Source organism: Sphaerodactylus townsendi, linkage group LG12, assembly GCF_021028975.2.
Source record: "Sphaerodactylus townsendi isolate TG3544 linkage group LG12, MPM_Stown_v2.3, whole genome shotgun sequence".
In the NCBI taxonomy this organism is placed as follows: Eukaryota; Metazoa; Chordata; class Lepidosauria; order Squamata; family Sphaerodactylidae; genus Sphaerodactylus; species Sphaerodactylus townsendi.
The window spans coordinates 46,107,393-46,124,892 of NC_059436.1; the positions used below are offsets into that span (position 1 = coordinate 46,107,393).

The 17,500-nt window shown below is 47.8% G+C and overlaps 1 protein-coding gene across 1 annotated transcript in view; it reads right to left on the minus strand.

Annotated features, from left to right (window-relative positions):
• Positions 1-17,500, minus strand: part of MEGF9 (multiple EGF like domains 9) — a 91,957-nt gene that overhangs the window by 28,232 nt on the left and 46,225 nt on the right. The window lies entirely within an intron of this gene.

The window sequence follows — 17,500 nt, forward strand, 5'->3', positions numbered from 1 at the left end:
CAGTGAATTGCCCTTTTTTGAAAGATGCTTGCATCAAAATGAAAAAGCTCCCTGCAAGTACAAAGTTAATATCTTTTTCTGCCATGTTAGTCATCTGGGGGGGCAAAATACAGAAATATTATTGTCGAAGGCTTTCACGGCCGGAATCACTTGGGTGCTGTGTGGTTTCCGGGCTGTATGGCCGTGTTCTAGCAGCATTCTCTCCTGACGTTTCGCCTGCATCCGTGGCTGAAGATGCCAGCCACAGATGCAGGCGAAACGTCAGGAGAGAATGCTGCTAGAACACGGCCATACAGCCCGGAAACCACACAGCACCCAAACAAAAATATTACGTTCCTTTAACACTTACTGTCTGAAATGGTACAGTCCCCCAGTTGAGGATTTCACCTCATTCCATGTCACGTGAAGAGCCAATCTCAGACGGCTTGCGCTCTGGAAATCACTAATTCTATGACATGTTTTGGTTTTGGTCTATGAAATATGTTTAAAAGAAGCATTAAGTTTCAGTGGAGTATATAAACTTTCTATCTCACTGAGTCCTGGTTCCCCCATGCAGCACAATGGGGTGGGAATGGGGAAGGCTGAGGCTGTTAACATGGGCTGTACCATTTTGGACCACAGATGAAGGAATCCCAGAGTCAAATGCTTCTTTGCACAAAAAACACCACTGTTGCCTCATTCCCCAGCGGCTGTGGACTGGGCCTGACTTTCACCCTTTAATCTCCAATAATTAATGCACATCAACAAAGGCCATTATGCTTCCATAGCAGCAAACAAGGATGTTAGTAAGCCATTCCAACAACTCTTTGTTCCACTTAAAATCACCATGTACAGCCAACACTGGTAAAAGAGGCATTGAATATGGCTGCCACCCAGCCCAATTCTGCAACAGCAACTCATAGGAAAAGGGCAGGGGAGAGAAACAGAGAATTGTGTTTCTGTTCTACTTAACTCCAATTAATCAGTCCAGCAGGCAGTTTTCAAATTAAACTGGTTGTTTTCCAAGCATACGGAAGACAGCCAATTCCAAACCCACCTGCCTGTCCTCTGGCCTAAGAGCGTTCAAAAGAACTGCAATGCAAACAGTCCTCCTTACAAGGGGACAGCTTATTGTCTTCCAACTGCAAAGACAAATTACTGCAAAAGGCAGAAGATCCAACATGGGTCCTAAAGCAGGGCAGATGGCTGTCCGCAGGGACAAACTCAGTGCAGAATGCCAAGTTGTTTTTTCATGCACCCAGACACCCTTGCAGGGAAAGTCAGTTATTTTATAGGTCAGGGGGTTTTTTCCTTGCACTGGGTAGAGTCAGTTTAGTCTGACTACTGGAAGTGTTCCATCTTGGCAGAAGCTGCAGCTCAACTTTGTAGAAACACAAGGCAAAGTACTGAATTCGAACAAGTGCCCAGAATCCTCCCAACATGGTTCACACATAATCTTCCTGATTCTCCATACCACGAATGCTCAGAATCCTAGACTAGGCAAACCAGGAAGTGACCAATAGACTTGGAGCACCTAAGACAGGGGTAGGGAACCTGCGGCTCGAGAGCCGCATGCGGCTCTTCTGCCCTTGCACTGCGGCTCCACGAGCCGAGCCACTGGCCCCATCCTTGCTCGCCCTGCAGGCAGCAGGGCGGGTGCACCAACTGCCCGTGGTCGGCTGGGCTGCTCCGCGGGCTTCCCCTCTCGCCCGCCCCGTTGGAGCGGGGTGGGTGCTTTCCCGGCGGCCGGCGAGGCCAAGCCACTGGCTTCATCCTTGCCCGCCCTGCAGGCAGCAGGGCGAGCGCATACATGCGCTTCTCAGAATGAGTGGAGTAAAAGGTAAAAAAAAACCCAATATATATAATGTTATCTTTATTTTAAATGTCCAAAATTATTTGCGGCTCCAAGTGTTTTCTTTTCCTGTGGAAAACGGGTCCAAATGGTTCTTTGAGTGTTTCTGGTGGGCACTAATACAGCTTGGTTAACATGCATGATTAAAAACTTCCTTGTTTGGGACAGTGGTACCATAGAGGTAGGAGTTGCCACACTCAAGTCTCAAGATGCAGCCATAATCTTGTCAATTTACTGATCTGAGGGGAAAGAACACACTGCTGAGATTATCAGTGTTGCCATATGAGTACACAGAAGCACAAGGGGAAGAGAGAAGAAGAAGAAGAAGAGTGTGGATTTATATCCCCCCTTTCTCTCCTGCAGGAGACTCAAAGGGGCTTACAATCTCCTTGCCCTTTCCCCCTCACAACAAACACCCTGTGAAGTAGGTGGGGCTGAGAGAGCTCTGAGAAGCTGTGACTAGCCCAAGGTCACCCAGCTAGCGTGTGTGGGAGTGTACAGGCTAATCTGAATGCCCCAGATAAGCCTCCACAGCTCAGGCGGCAGAGCAGGAAATCAAACCCGGTTCCTCCAGATTAGATACACCAGCTCTTAACCTCCTACGCCACTGCTGCTCCTGCGCCACTGCTGTGAAGCACAAATGTGGGCCCCAAATTGCAAAGGGCATACTGAATTGAACCAATGCCCAACTGAATGAAAAGCAGATAGTTCCGGATAACAACCAGGATGCAGTTTTTTGTACTTACAGGAGTCTCTGTGTTGCCTTCAAGGGCAGTCTCTTGTAAAGCAAGTTACAACAGTCCAGCCCAGCCATTCTCAACCAGGGTTCCGTGGTACCCTGGGGTGCTGTGAGCATGTCCCAGGGGTACCGCGGCAACACTACCGCTCCCCCCCCCATTTTTGTGGTGTCTCCCACAGGCGCCAGCAAGGACATGGAGCTGGCCCATGGGGCAGGGCCTGCCACAAGGTCAGCAGCCACCCCCACCCCCAGTGCTTCCCTTCACCCTGGGAGGGGAAGGTGGGGGGTGTGGCAAGCAGGGGCAATGGGAGGGGAAGGTGGAGGGTGGCGGCAGGGGTACCGTGAGATATGAAGAGTGAGGTCAAGGGTACCCTGACCTCGAAAAGGTTGGGAAACACTGGTCCAGCCTATTGGTGACTCAACATGGCTGACTTGGCAGAGGTCATATTGGAAGGCAGCTTACAGACTAAAAGGAAGGTGGGGAAACCCTTGCGAAACACCAGCCACAGTACCAGCATCAACTTCGTCTTTTGATTTTATTGCAGCTTGTATTCTCTCAGTCACTTGGAACACAACCGCCTAGATCAGAGACAGAAACACCCAGAGGCTTTTTCAAAGAAAAATACAGCTGGGTATCACCACCAATATAGACCACACCCAAATTCAAAGCCACAGACAATCTCACATACAAAAAAAAAAAAGCATTGCATAGTTACTAAAAGCATGGGTGATAATCCCAGGCCCTGGGGAACTCATCAGTCCTGATAATAACTTTCCTGACCTATTAGACAAGTACACAGAATGGGAAACCTGACCAAAATTCCATTTCATCAAGAATCTGGTCACACAACCTGGAAAACCCGAAACAGACAGTTGATTCCAGCTGTGAAAGCCTTCAGTAATGCAGTCTATTACATGTTTATGCCCTCATTTTTATAGGTCTGCTAAAAGATTACAACTGCCTCAAGGTCGCCTGTAGCAGAGCAACCTAGCTGAACAAGAACTGGAACACAGATCTCCTTCATTTCCACTCTGTAACCACTGCACCCCCTTTGGTTCTCAGAAGAAAGCACAGGTAGTTATCAAGGCAGTATCTTTAAATCCATAGTTCAGAGCAGCTCCAAGAATCTGAGAATCCATCACTTCAATTTAGAAACTCACGTAACAACCTGAAAAAGCAGCTCAGCAAACTTGGTTTTTCCAGCTTGTGAACTTGGTGAAAGTGTTCTATGGTGTAACTGCAGGTACAAGTCATAATTCCTTTCTTTCCGTAAAATGTCTGTCCACCAGCTGGAAGTTTCGGGGGGGGGAGGGCACTTTGAATAGATTTGAAATTATTCCAGTGCTTTTTCCAAATGTGGCAGGAAAGAAATTGGGCAAGGGACGACTCCCACAGGACACAGGAAGTTGAATTCAGTTCCTGCCTCCCTGCTGACTGCTGAGAATCAGCCAGGAGCGGCACCTGCCTCCTCCTGGCATCAGACAAGGGATGTTGGGGATGACACCTGGGCAAAAGAGTATCAGCTCAAGCACTGACCTTTCATATAACCACACCTGTCATATGTTAATGGGCCTTTCCTTTCTTTAATCTATTTCTATGTACTTAGACATGTGGATAACTAGGCTGACCCTGACTGGCACTCCAGATGGGAGGAGGAAGTAGCGGAGGCCATGGGCGCAGCCGAGCAGGAAACTATAGCTGTCCTGGCCTTGGGATACTTGTCTTGGAAAAACAAAGTCTTTCACACCTCGTTTTCTCACAATCTCTAGGAAGTTGGGAAAGGGGAGTTTAGGGAAGACAAGGAGGAATAAATATGACTGTCAAAGCCAGGATCATCAGAACTGGCTTTCTGAGGCTGAGTCCTTGATGCCAACTCAATAAAGACTACTGATCCTGTATCCAGAGTCCGCTTATTGATTATTGGTCCAAGACCTGACAGAATCACCCACAGATGTTCTCTTTGTCAATGGGACAACTGGGGGTTTGACAGGCCTTTTATTAATTTATTTACAAGGCTGATCATCCACCTTTCTGCCATAGGCTTCTATAGGCAGCTTCTGGATTAAACACCAAAAATTGTAACCGAATAAAACTCAGAATCACTGTCCACTATGTATCGGGACCACAACAAAAAAACCAGCTCGCTATAAGAGAGGAAAATCAAGAAAAGATGGCAAACAGAAAATTCTCTCTCTAGCACCAGAGACTGGAAAGATTGGGCGCAGGGTAAACAGCTCTGGGGAAGAGACTTTAGGGAGGAACCGCCTCCCCTTAGTGGCCCAACTTTGCTCCAGCGGTGGGGAAAAACTACAGACAATCTCACATCTTGGGTTGCAGTGGTCTATGTAGCTGGTAGGGGAAAAGATTGCAAAACTAGGGTGCCTGTCTTTTTCCCCATATACTTACAAAGGCTAATACCATCTGGCTGGAGGGATAGGTATTCTTCCTATCATGGAATCAAAATAGATTTAAAAGAAAAACCTTCTTGGACACCAAGGCCCTAAACCAAATTGTCCATTCCCATTAAGATCAATCTATACGTCAGGTATGTGGTCACAGATCCAGTTTTAACATGTTGTTTGGCCCTCAGTCTTTTAGCTAGTATGGTAAAATGTCCCAAGGTTGTGGGAAAGAGGAGCCACTATAGTCTATATGACCAGTGGAGCAGCAGTGACCAGGGGAGCAGCAATGGCGTAGTGGCTAAGAGCAGGTGCACTCTGATCTGGAGGAACCGGGTTTGATTCCCAGCTCTGCCGCCTGAGCTGTGGAGGCTTATCTGGGGAATTCAGATTAGCCTGTACACTCCCACACATGCCAGCTGGGTGACCTTGGGCTAGTCACAGCTTCTCGAGGTTCTCTCTCAGCCCCACCTACCTCACAGGGTGTTTGTTGTGAGGGGGGAAGGGCAAGGAGATTGTAAGCCCCTTTGAGTCTCCTACAGGAGAGAAAGGGGGATATAAATCCAAACTCTTCTTCTTCTTCAGTAAAGGGACCCGATGACTCGATCGTGTTTAGATGTTTACTGAGCTGTATATGCCAATAAAAGATGCTGTTGTTGTTGCACTGAGCTGTAGTAGATTAAAGTGTTAGATCCCTTCTCTAACTTGAATTTGGGTCTGGTCCAAAACAAATGTGTTACATCACACCTATAGCTCAGATCTCCTCTTTCAAGGGCTATTACTGTGCTTACCCATCTGAACAAACATCCCAGTAGTTAACATTCAATTATGGCAGCCAAGCCCTCTGAATATCTGGTAGACAAACAGTTAAATTACTTTGTAATTGTGCCCTGGCCCCTCCACCTTGTCATCGAAAGCTTCCAATGTCTTTTGCGGCACAGACTGATCTTTTCCATTTTCCTTGTGTAATGCATTTAATTTTGTCTTCTTTTTTAAATTATTTTTTTTAAAGGCGTGTTACATTTCTTTTCGGTTTTATCATTTCTCTAACTGTAAACACGCCTAAGAGAAGTAAATCAATCATTCAAAGAGTAGGTTCCTAGCACTGGCTGATTTCCCAAATGTACCAGTCCAACTCCTCTGTTAAGGCTGGCAAGTCCCTACTGTGCTGTGAAAGCTGGCTAGGAGACCGCAATCCAATTATTCTTAGTTGGGCTAGCCTACCTTACAGGGCTGTTGTGAGAATAAAATGGGGCAAGCGAACACCTTCATCTCAAGCTCCCATGAGGAATGGCAGCATAAACACAAAATAGCAAGTGGTTTGACAAACCTTCGGGCTGGCCGAGGATTCGAGCAGATTTCTTCGATGGAGCTGTTCAGCTGGAGAAGGTTCTGAAACCTCCGAACAAGGTGGGAAGGGTCTTCAGCCCGAGCTACAACCCCTGACAATCGGACTCCGGCTGTTGCAGGAGGCACGCTGTAACTTCTAGAATGACTTCACTTTTACTACCTGCCATTAAGGAAGCTATTACAGTGCCTAGTTATACAGGGATTAATTATGAACTGCGTTGCTTTTATTTTCATTTCCAAGAAATGAGTTCTTGTTCTGATCTGTAGGGAACTTGGCAGAACACACCCTCGGGGGGGGGGGGGATGAGCTGATCCCTGCCCTTAAGGAGTTTACTATTCAAAATAAGCCGCCGATAAGACAATTCATGATTGAAAGGGAGTCCCGAAGGCACGAATGAGATTTTTAAAATCATGAAATATCTAAAACTAGCTCCATCAACACGTGAATTGGCTCCCTGCCTGCTTCTGCAGTCTGAAAGCTTGAGGGGGAAGCTTGCTCTCCATCCCTTTTGGCCGACCTCTAATTCTAGTTTAGCCTCTGAGCATACACAGAGTGCAAATGCCACGTTCGCCTTGGCAAGGTCGTAAACATTTACACAGGGGTGACATAGCATTTCAACACATGTGATTCCCCCCTCCCTCCCTCCCTTCTTCACACGCACACACACACACACACACACAGAGATCACTATATAGATAATACTGCAATTTGATTTGTGAAAGATTTTAAAAGGACAGGGACAACTTTGATACCCAGGTTATGGCAACACTCTTCTAAGCATCATCAATATTGTCAGCAACGACTCCAACTCCTGTTTATACAATTCAGCGCCTCACAAAAGCGACTCTTTCCCCATTTATGCATTACAAGACAGCAACCTGTCTTGGTACAAGCGAACAAGTTGCTCTGTAAATATTGATCAAAGGGATGCCTTCAAGATGTAAAAGAATCATCTTGGCAACACAAACACATTACATGAAGTTCCCTAGCTTCAAAAAGGCAATCAGAATATAACTTTTCTTCGATGTTTACGATGTCTGCCAAATGAACATTCCAGTCCTTTGCACGAGTGTCCTTGTAATGCCTCCTTTGGCAACCTCCCGACTTGACTACTGCAATTCCCTCTGCACGGGGCCACCTCTTGAAGACGCCTGGGATGTGCCATTGGTGCAGAACGGTGGCAGCCAGACTGGTGTTAGTCATAGGAACATAAATACACCAGTTTAATTGGAGTGGCCACTTTGCTTCTGGACTAAAGTCAGGCTGGAGTTGCTTATTTTCAAACCTTTTACATAGCGACTAGCTCTCTGAGATCCAGCACAAATAATCTCTTATCTGTTATTACCCATTACGTTTGTATCCTGGTCTTGATCCAAGGAGTTCATACAGAGACTTACACAGTTCTCTCTTTCTCTTCTATTTTCTAACAACCCTTCAAGGTAGGTTGAAGGAGAAAAGGTGCTTAACAGTCAACCAGTGATCTTGGTAGGGGAGTCTGAACCCAGCTGTTTGGTCTATTACAGCCCATGAACTTTCAGATTAGTGGCCCCTGCTGAATGGGAATTCTTGGTAATGACACCCAAGTTAAAGAGCAAGCCGTGATGTGCAATGACCCTTAAGGTCTACAAAGGGGCTTTCCCCACTACAGAAGGGAGCTAAGGTCGACTCGGTTCCCTTCAGTGGAGGGCGATTCCAGGCTGTCCCCACAGCAACTGAGTTGGCCCCCTGGAACTTCAAGCTAGAAATTAAGAGCGGGATCATCTTGGTGTCTGTTTCGCATCCTCGATGTCGTGATTGAAACTTGTGTTACTGGCCGGAAAGCGGGAGGCGTTATTTTTTTTTTTTTGACAGTTTTACAGTTTACAGCTTACAGTTACATGCGCTTTCTGCCCGCCACGATGCTCTCGTTCTGCGCATGCCACAAAGGCTGCTCGTGATTGGTTGAACGGATGAGGTGTCGTTTCGATGATTCCCCACTTCGAAGCTTTGAAGTGGTATCGACCTTGTTCCGGCAGAAAAGTGTAGTTCATAACTGTGACAAGGATGTCGCAGTTCTGAGGGGGGGGGGGGCTGAGACAAAACAATGTTGAGCTCGGTGGCAGTGGGGATTCACTGAGGCGAACCTAGGTAGAAACCAATTCAACTCTGTCAGTGGGGAAAGCCCCCTATTTACAGGGACTTTCAGAGGTTAATGTGATCTAGTTGTAGTCACTGGGCTGTGGTATTTGAGTTGGCCCAGGATAGCCTGATCTCATCAGATCTCAGAAGCAACACAAAGTTGGCCATAGTCAGTACTTGGATGGGAAACCACAAAGGAAGCCCATGTCCCTATGCAGAGGCAGGCAATTGTGAAGCACTTCTGAATATCTCTTGCCTTGAAAACCTTCAAGGTCACCGTAAACCACCTGCAACTTGATGGCATGTTCCACCACCACCATTTGCTTGTTTCACTTCATTCTGCTTTTGACCAACTTTACTGCTTTCATGTGGCACTACGATTGAGAATGTTAGGGCTGAGGAGCAATCATAAACCTGCTAACTCAATAGGCAATTCATTTGAGAGCCAGCGTGGTGTGGTTAAGAGCAGGCGGAATCTAATCTGGAGAACCGGGTTTGATTCCCCACTCCTCCACCTGAGTGGCAGAGACTTCTCTGGTGAACTAGATGTGTTTCCGCACTCCTACATTTCTGCTGGGTGACCTTGGGCTAGTCACAATTCTCTCAGGCCTCCCTCAGCCCCACCTCCCTCACAAGGTGTCTGTTGTGGGGAGAGGTAGGGAAAGGAGTTTGTCAGCCACCTTGAGTCTCCTTATAGGAGAGAAAGGTGGGGTATAAATCCAAACTCTTCTTCTTCTTCATAGTGGTTATACCCAACTGAGCAGGCACAGGAGGGTCACAGACACAGAGACCTCCTATATATGCCCAAGGCGAGTGGCTAATTTGTTTGCAAAGCGAATGCACCGGAGCAAAAGTGTCCCTGGAAACCACAGCCTCTGCCCTGGAACCCTCAAATTCAAAGTGCAGGGGATCCACTGACAGCTGTTTGGCGGTGAAAAAAAGCGTATCCTTCCTATTTTCCGATATGCTAATTCCATCGCCATTTATCTGCTTCTGCCATCCCTTTTTTTTGCAAAAGTCAAAAAATATTTAAATATAATATTCCGCTGACATTGCGAATTCAGCAGAAAGCACACATATTAAGAATGCTTATGCAAAGCAAGCAGATTTCCACAAAGTCTCCGAAGCAGCTGTCCAATATAATCTGCTTGCAGTGTAAGTATTTAATTAAAAAAAAATTTTCATTTTTTTCCTTAAAGTGACTCAGTATTTAGAGCACAGACAGTTTGCATGAGTAGCAGTTGCTATACTCCCTCTTAACAGTTACCTTCCAGAAGAAGAAGAAGAGTTGGATTTATATGCTTCCTTTCTCTCCTGTAAGGAAACTCAATAGGGCTGACAAACTCCTTTCCCTTCCTCCCTCAAAACAAACACCCTGTGAGGTGGGTGGGGCTGAGAGAGCTCAGAAGAACTGTGACTAGCCCAAGGTCACCCAGCTGGCATGAGTGCACAGGCTAATCTGAATTCGCCAGATAGGCCTCCACAGCTCAAGCGGCAGAACAGGGAATCAAACCCGGTTCCTCCAGATTAGAGTACACCTGCTCTTAACCACTACGCCACTGCTGATTCAAAATAGGCAGAGGCTTGTCTTGGAATAGAGCTGTCTTTGCTGGCAACCCCCTGGGGATCACTATTGACACAGACTCTACAAACTCTTATTATTATTTTTTAACACAGAGGTTTGGGAAATTCCCAGTGTCACGTGACATTGCAATGTCACTTCCTGGTAGGAAATCAGAAGTGACATCACAACCTTGCTGGGTTTCTCCAATTTTTTGCTCCACAAAGTGGTAGTGGGAGCCTAGAGTGTTTGAGCGGGATGGGGAAACTAGCATCTTTAGGAACAGCAGCGGCGTAGTGGTTAAGAGCAGGTGTACTCCAATCTGGAAGAACTGGGTTTGATTCCCCGCTCTGCCGCTTGAGCTGTGGAGGCTTATCTGGGGAATTCAAATTAGCCTGTGCACTCCACCCAACACACGCCAGCTGGGTGACCTTGGGCTAGTCACAGTTCTTCTGAGCTCTCTCAGCCCCACCTACCTCACAGGGTGTTTGTTGTGGGGAGGAAGGGGGAAAGGAGATTGTCAGCCCCTTTGAGTGTCCTGTAAGGAGAGAAAGGGGGGATATAAATCCAACTCTTCTTCTTTAGCTGCCAATATTTTATACTATGACAAAGTCTCCTCTGTTAGCCTGGGGAGACCCCACATATCTGCATGGAGCTGTTAATAAGAGCCAGCAGGGTATAATAAAAATGTAACAGGTAGATCTGAATGAGTACACTACTACCTAACTACCTTTCCCTGACACCCTGCAAAATGAGTCCTAGGTTTTCCTCAAGGAACAGGGTCAGGAAACTCCCTGCATTGTTTGCTCTTGTGAAATCTCCGGGCACCTGTGTGGGAGGCGGACTCGGAGCCAGGTGCTAACCTTTTACACAAGGACAAACGTCTGAAGGACTCAACCAGCCTGAAGGCACGAAGCGAGAGCGTCGTGCCTCTTAAGAGGATTATCTGAGCCACCCACAATGGATGTGTGCTGGCAAACCACCTCCCATCAGTCTGCCAATCAGGGATTTGCCCAGCAGCTGAAATGCATCCAAGGACACTTGTGGCAGACAGACAGACAGCCATGAATACTGGTTTGGGCTGGGTATCAAACGTGTACCAGAAAGTCTGTCGCCTTCTCCGACATTGCGTGCGCAGAATGGTTGCCGCCAATCAGGCATGGAATTTGGCAAACCTCCGGGCTGCCGTTCCCGCTCCCAAGATGCGTGCTTCAAAAGGAAAGGCTGGAAAGCGATAAAGCCAAATCTCTTTTGAAAGAAATTAACTGTGGGCTTTAAAGCGCCGTCCTTCTTCCAGCAGATGAAATGAGCTCCAGAGCGGTTAAGCTGAACACAGAGGATCCGGCCAAGTCAAGGCTGAAACAAGATAAGGAGTTGGTACTTACAATCGAACGTGATAAGAGACTGTGTTGAGCAAAACTATTAGAGGAAAGATCCCCAGTCAATAGCATCGGGCAGGATACCAAAACAGCGGCTTTGAATGAGAATATGCAGCAAACAATTGCAGACAAGAGTCCATACAGGAAAGAGGTTAAGGAGTTAAGCTAGGACCAGGAAGACGTGGATTCCAACTCTGTGTTGCAAAGTCCACTGATAGTGGCACTCTAAACAGAGGGCGGTTCTGAACAGGCCAAAAATAACAGGTCCGGGACCTTTTTGGAAGCATTTTGGCAGGGAAGTTCCAATCAGAACTCGCCCCCAACACTTCTGACCAATGGCATAGTGCCAACAGAGCGGGGGGGCATTCTGCGGTGGGGGCACCACGGCAGGGGCACAGGGAGCGCTCATGCCCTGGGCGCAGCTCCCCCTCGCTCCGCCCCTGCTTCTGACCCGTTCAATTTGCCTGAGCCCGGTTTAAATGAAAATCACTAAATTAGCAACTTTTTTCTTTAGCCTGAATTTCAAAATGCTTCCTGCTTGCCTGTGCAAACTGCAGCAAGCAGTAAGCATTTAATTCCCACCCCAGTCTGTCCACTATTATGGTGGATTCCCCAGGCGGCTGCCATTGGAGTGGATTCTCTAATAGGCGGCACCCACGTTGTGCCAGTAAGTGGCTGGGGGGAGTCAGGGTGGCATGGATTCCCAGCTGCGTAGTTTGCACAAAAACATTGAATTTCCTGTGTGAACTGTGCTGTCTCCTGCCACTGGGATCGCACCGGCCGTGCAAATGGCGACGCAGGCAATTGAAATGGGTTACATGAACCTGTCTTGCCTGTGAAGAATCGGTCCAAGTTACACCCTATAGCTTTCAATGGTCTTACCGTGTTTCCCCGAGGAGGAGGAGGAGGAGGAGGAGGAGGAGGAGGAGGAGGAGGAGGAGGAGGAGGAGGAGGAGGAGGAGGAGAAAAGAGTTTGGATTTATATCCCCCCTTTCTCTCCTGCAGGAAACTCAAAGGGGCTTACAATCTCCTTGCCCTTCCCCCCTCACAACAAACACCCTGTGACGTAGATGAGGCTGAGTCACCCAGCTGGCATGTGTGGGAGTGTACAGGTTAATCTGAATTCCCCAGATAAGCCTCCACAGCTCAGGCAGTAGAGCTGGGAATCAAACCCGGTTCCTCCAGATTAGATACACGAGCTCTTATGCCACTGCTTAACCTCCTATGCCACTGCTGCTCAGTGTCTTATATTAATTTTTGCTCCCAAAGATGCGCTATGTCTTATTTTCAGGGGATGTCTTATTTTTCTGTGTTCTGTTCGTCGGGCATGCTTCCAAACAAAAACTTTGCTACGTCTTACTTTCAGGGGATGCCTTATATTTCGCACTTCAGCAAAACCTCTACTACGTCTTATTTTCTGGGGATGTCTTCTATTCGGGGAAACAGGGTAGTAAGGTGTGACTGTGCTTAAAATGGCACCTTTGGTAAGCAACTTCTCTCAAACCTAACTTAGCATGCAGGTCTAATGCAAGGTTAAAATGTGGAGGCTATCTGTGTTGCCCTGACCCAGACTAAGATCTGGAAGACCCAGGTTCAAAACTCCACTCCGCCATGGGATCTTTTTGGGCAGCATTAGACCAGTCGCATACTCTAGTCCTAACCTTCCTCGCAGGGATGTTGTGAGGATAAAATGGAAGAGAGGAAAGCAACATAAGCCACTTTGTGTTCGCATTGGAAATAAAGCTCTATAAATGGACAGAACAATTTCTTTCGTAACTTCTGCTTTCTGCCACAGGGCACATGAGGGAAAAATCACCAATACAAGAGTTCTTTATTTGGACATTGCAACATTAATATACAAAAGCATCTCCAGGTCTTCTTTTGTGACATGCTGTATGTATAATGCTGCCACATTAACTTCTGGGCACAATTCCAAGTGGAGGCTACAGCCATAAACGCCTTGAACATCTGGGGACCAGAATACATAGAAGACGGCCTCCTCTCCCATGAACCAGACAGAGAAGATACATATGGAGCCCCTGCATGGAATATCCCTGCCATCAGGGATGAGCGGGTCTTGTCTGTGGTGGCACCTCGACAGAACACTCTTCCTCACAGCTGTTTGCCTGGCTTTTCAACGTCCAGGAGCCAGGCTAAGCCTTTCTGCAGAACACCTGGTCAGAATGTTGCTACGTGATGCCAAATAAGACCCTTTGTTTCCCAATCCACTATGACAATCAACTTGCACAAGCAGGGAGCAGCACATGGAGATTTCTCAGGCATCAAGGAAGCATAATGTGCTCCACCCTGCCCTTTGGACGTCAGCTGTTGGCCTAGCGACAGACCCCGCTCTGATTTCCTTTCTGCTGCACTGCACTCGTTTGTGCAGCGTCACTTCTATAGCAAGAGGCCGATGGCAAGAAATGTCATCACTGTTCTGTGTAACGACACCCGATCACTTGGCAGGGAGGAGGCAAAGTCTCGGGGGACAGGTCTCTTCCCCTCGGTCGCTCACTTTCGCAACTTTCAAGAAGAAATGCAAGCAGAAACTCTCGAAACCACGTTGGCTGTGAGAGCACAAACTGAATCTGCTGTTTCTTTTTTAAAATAAAAAAAAGGGAACTAAGCCCTGAGTGAGCCAGGATCCCTGGAAAACATGCAAAATGCTGCATCAGCAATTCAAATTCCACGCCAAGAACCCCCATATTCTGCACTATGTACGAATGATGCAAATTGGCTCAATTTAGCCCGGCTTTAAAAAAAGAAAAGAACTGAGGTTCTCAGGTACCTAAAGGCTGTCTGTAGCGAAATCTGCAATTCACTTAGGCCCCTTCCGCACACGCAAAATAATGCGTTTTGAAACCACTTTCACAACTGTTTGCAAGTGGATTTTGCTATTCCCCACAGCTTCAAAGAGCACTGAAAGCAGTTTGAAAATGCATTATTCTGCATGTGCGGAATGAACCTTACAAAGCATGGGGGAGAAAGATACACAGACCTAGCAGTATACTTAATGCAAACCCCCTCTCTCTTGCATGAGGTGGTCTATCAGTTTAGGACAGTGATGGCGAACTTTTTCGAGACGGAGTGCCCAAATTGCAACCCAAAACCCACTTATTTATCGCAAAGTGCCAACACGGCAATTTAACCTGAATACTGAGGTTTTAGTATAGAAAAAATGGTTGGCTCCAAGGCATGCCTTACTCGGAAGTAAGCTTAGTGGTAGTCCGTGGCATTGCTTTGAAGCAACTGTGCAACGCTTTGAACGGGTGAATCACGACTCTAGGAGGGTTTACTCAGAAGCAAGCCCCATTGCCAGTAACCAAGCTTACTCCCAGGTAAAGGATCACGCTTTCGTTCTTCCCATGAAAATCAGTAGGGTTTAACAGTGCTTAACAGGGTTACCTACACTGCTTCCCCAAAACTAGGTCTTAGGTTTAATGCTAATAATCTCCCTGAAATAATTACACTGTTATCACATGACGAACTCTGTGCACGCATGCCCACAGAGAGGGCTCTGAGTGCCACCTCTGGCACCCGTGCCATAGGTTCGCCACCACTGGTTTAGGACGTGAGTTCATAGAAGTACCCAGTTCTCCGACTATCTCTTTTTTCTTGACACTAAAATGGTGTTCCTGGGCTTTGCAGGATTTCAGTGGCTTGTTCTTTGGTTTTGAGGATACCTTGGCATAATTTTGTTAGCATGACATCTGCTCCACTTTTTCACACCATGTTCAACCAGATGCCCCCAGGAAGCCAATAAGCAAAGCCCAGAAAGCGGATACCCATCAACTGATGCTCTGAGGAACACTGCCTCAGACTATGGAAGTTTCACCGGACCTTCCTCTGATGTGATCTGCATAAACACTCTAGAACTTTGGAATCAGGCAGGGCACCAACACATAAAATAAGAGATAAAGAAACAAAGGTGAAGTTGACCCGACTGCTCCAAGACTGCACTGTGCAGCCCAGCCCAGACTGAAGATTGTATTTCTATCAGACAGAAGGAAAACAGGGTCATTTTGCAAGCCCTCCACTGTGCTGATTCTAAGGTTCTGATTCAGCGGGGCACACGGCATCATCGGCGAGGTGGCCTTACCCTGACGTCCTTCCCTCTCTTCCATATCAACACTCTTTTCTCGCACCTGCGATAGTACTTGTGGCTCCACTGAACCAGAAGGACATGGATAATTGCTACCTTGCTACCCTGCCTGGCTTATCCCCGGGCTCAAAGCAGGTAGCCGCATTCCCTGACCTTATTTGTTATCTTAAGCAACCGACTGGAACGTCAAACAGCACTCAGACCAGTGTTTCCGTTGGGACTCTTCTTGTGTGCTGAATCTATACACTCCGCATTTGGATAGAGTCAGAGGTGAGATCCAGCAGGTTCTCACAGGTTCCCGAGAGTAGGTTACTAATTATTTGTGTGTGCCGAGAGGGGGTTACTAATTGGTGATTTTGCCACGTGATTTTTGCCTTAGTTATGCCCCTCCTCTCAGCAGTAGCGGGCAGAACTTGAAGCAGTCTAGCAGGAGGTGCACCGGCGTGCGCGGCAGCCTGTGCCTGCCTGCATTCGTTTCCTGCCCAACGACCGGCGCAGCGGCTGCGTCCTTGCCACAGCCCCGCCCAGAATGCCCCGCCCCCAGAATGCCCCCGTCGTGCCCCGCCCAGCCCCATTGGCGCTACGCCACTGTTTGAATCCCACCACTATGGAAACCTGTTACTAAATTTTTTGGATCCCACCACTGGATAAAGTGATGGCCACAATTGTTCGGACTCAGTGATGGTCACCAGGATTGGCCTTAAGAGGGGGTAAGACTGATTTACCAAGGGCTATTCGCCATCAAGGGCTACTGGCCACACTGATTAAAGAGAACTTCCATAGTCAAAGGCAGCAACACAGAGAATATTAAGGCTACGAGGCAAAATCATGGGATGGCCTTGTCCTCTATCCTGTTACTTGCTCTTCCAGGACAATTTGTTGACCACTGTGTGACAAAGGATGGTTGAGGGACAAAGGCTTGGATCCAGCAGTGCTCTCACAATCTTCTCTGCTGGGAGAAGTTGCCCATCTCTGTGTGGTTTCTCAGATTTCTGTTCTTGGGCTTGGGGTCCAGTGTCAGGAGTAGGCATGACCAGGCAGCTGCTGAGGCCTTCTGGGTTTAGGAGCGCTCATCAATTGCTTCATCTGCAGCCTCACCTCTTCCACCACCTCTCTTTGCAGGTGGTGGAAGTGGTGATGTTGGGCCTCACCAGAAGGGTAAAGCAGGAGTTCAATAACAACTTGGAGCCCAACAAAGTGTATTCTTCATGCATCTTGAGGAAGTAAGCTCTAGTGCAGTGATGGCGAACCTATGGCACGGGTGCCAAAGGTGGCACTCAGAGCCCTTTCTGTGGGGACGCACACAGAGAGTTCATCATGTGGGGGTGGAAAATCACCCCCCACACACACACACACACACGCACGCACGCACATCCATCTAGGCTGGCCTGGGCCACTGAGCACGATGTGTGTGCACCATGGTGAGCAGGGAGGACTCGGCTGGCGGGCCTGGTGCCTGTGCTCCGGGTAGCTACTGCCCGGGGGGAGCACAAAGGGGGCAGAGATGCTAGAGAGGCACAGAGTGGTGCGCGTGGGACTTGCTGGAGGCTAGAGCAGGCTGGCCCCTGCTCAAGCGGGTGGGACAGAGGAAGAGAGAGTCAACCATTTTTTTCTAAACTAAAACCTCAGCATTCAGGTTTAATTGCCGGGTTGGCACTCTGCAATACATAAGTGGGGTTTGGGTTGCAATTTGGGCACTCGGTCTCAAAAAGGTTCGCCATCACTGCTCTAGTGGATTCTGCACAGCATATATACAGCAGGCTGAAGTCATTATAAAGGAACCTGTTTTCCTTTTTCCCGTTCGCATGCATGCCCTTCATCCATTCAGGCAGTGATGGGAGCCCATGGAAACAATCTGGTTTGCTTTCGGGCGTTTGCAAGGAGACACTTCTCTTTTTTTAAAAAAAGAAAATCTTGCAACACATGCGTAGCTGCACAGGCGTACCACAATACAATCGACTGCACCTGCGTAGCTGCACATGTGCAACACACAAAAAGAAAAAAGGAAACAATTCCCTG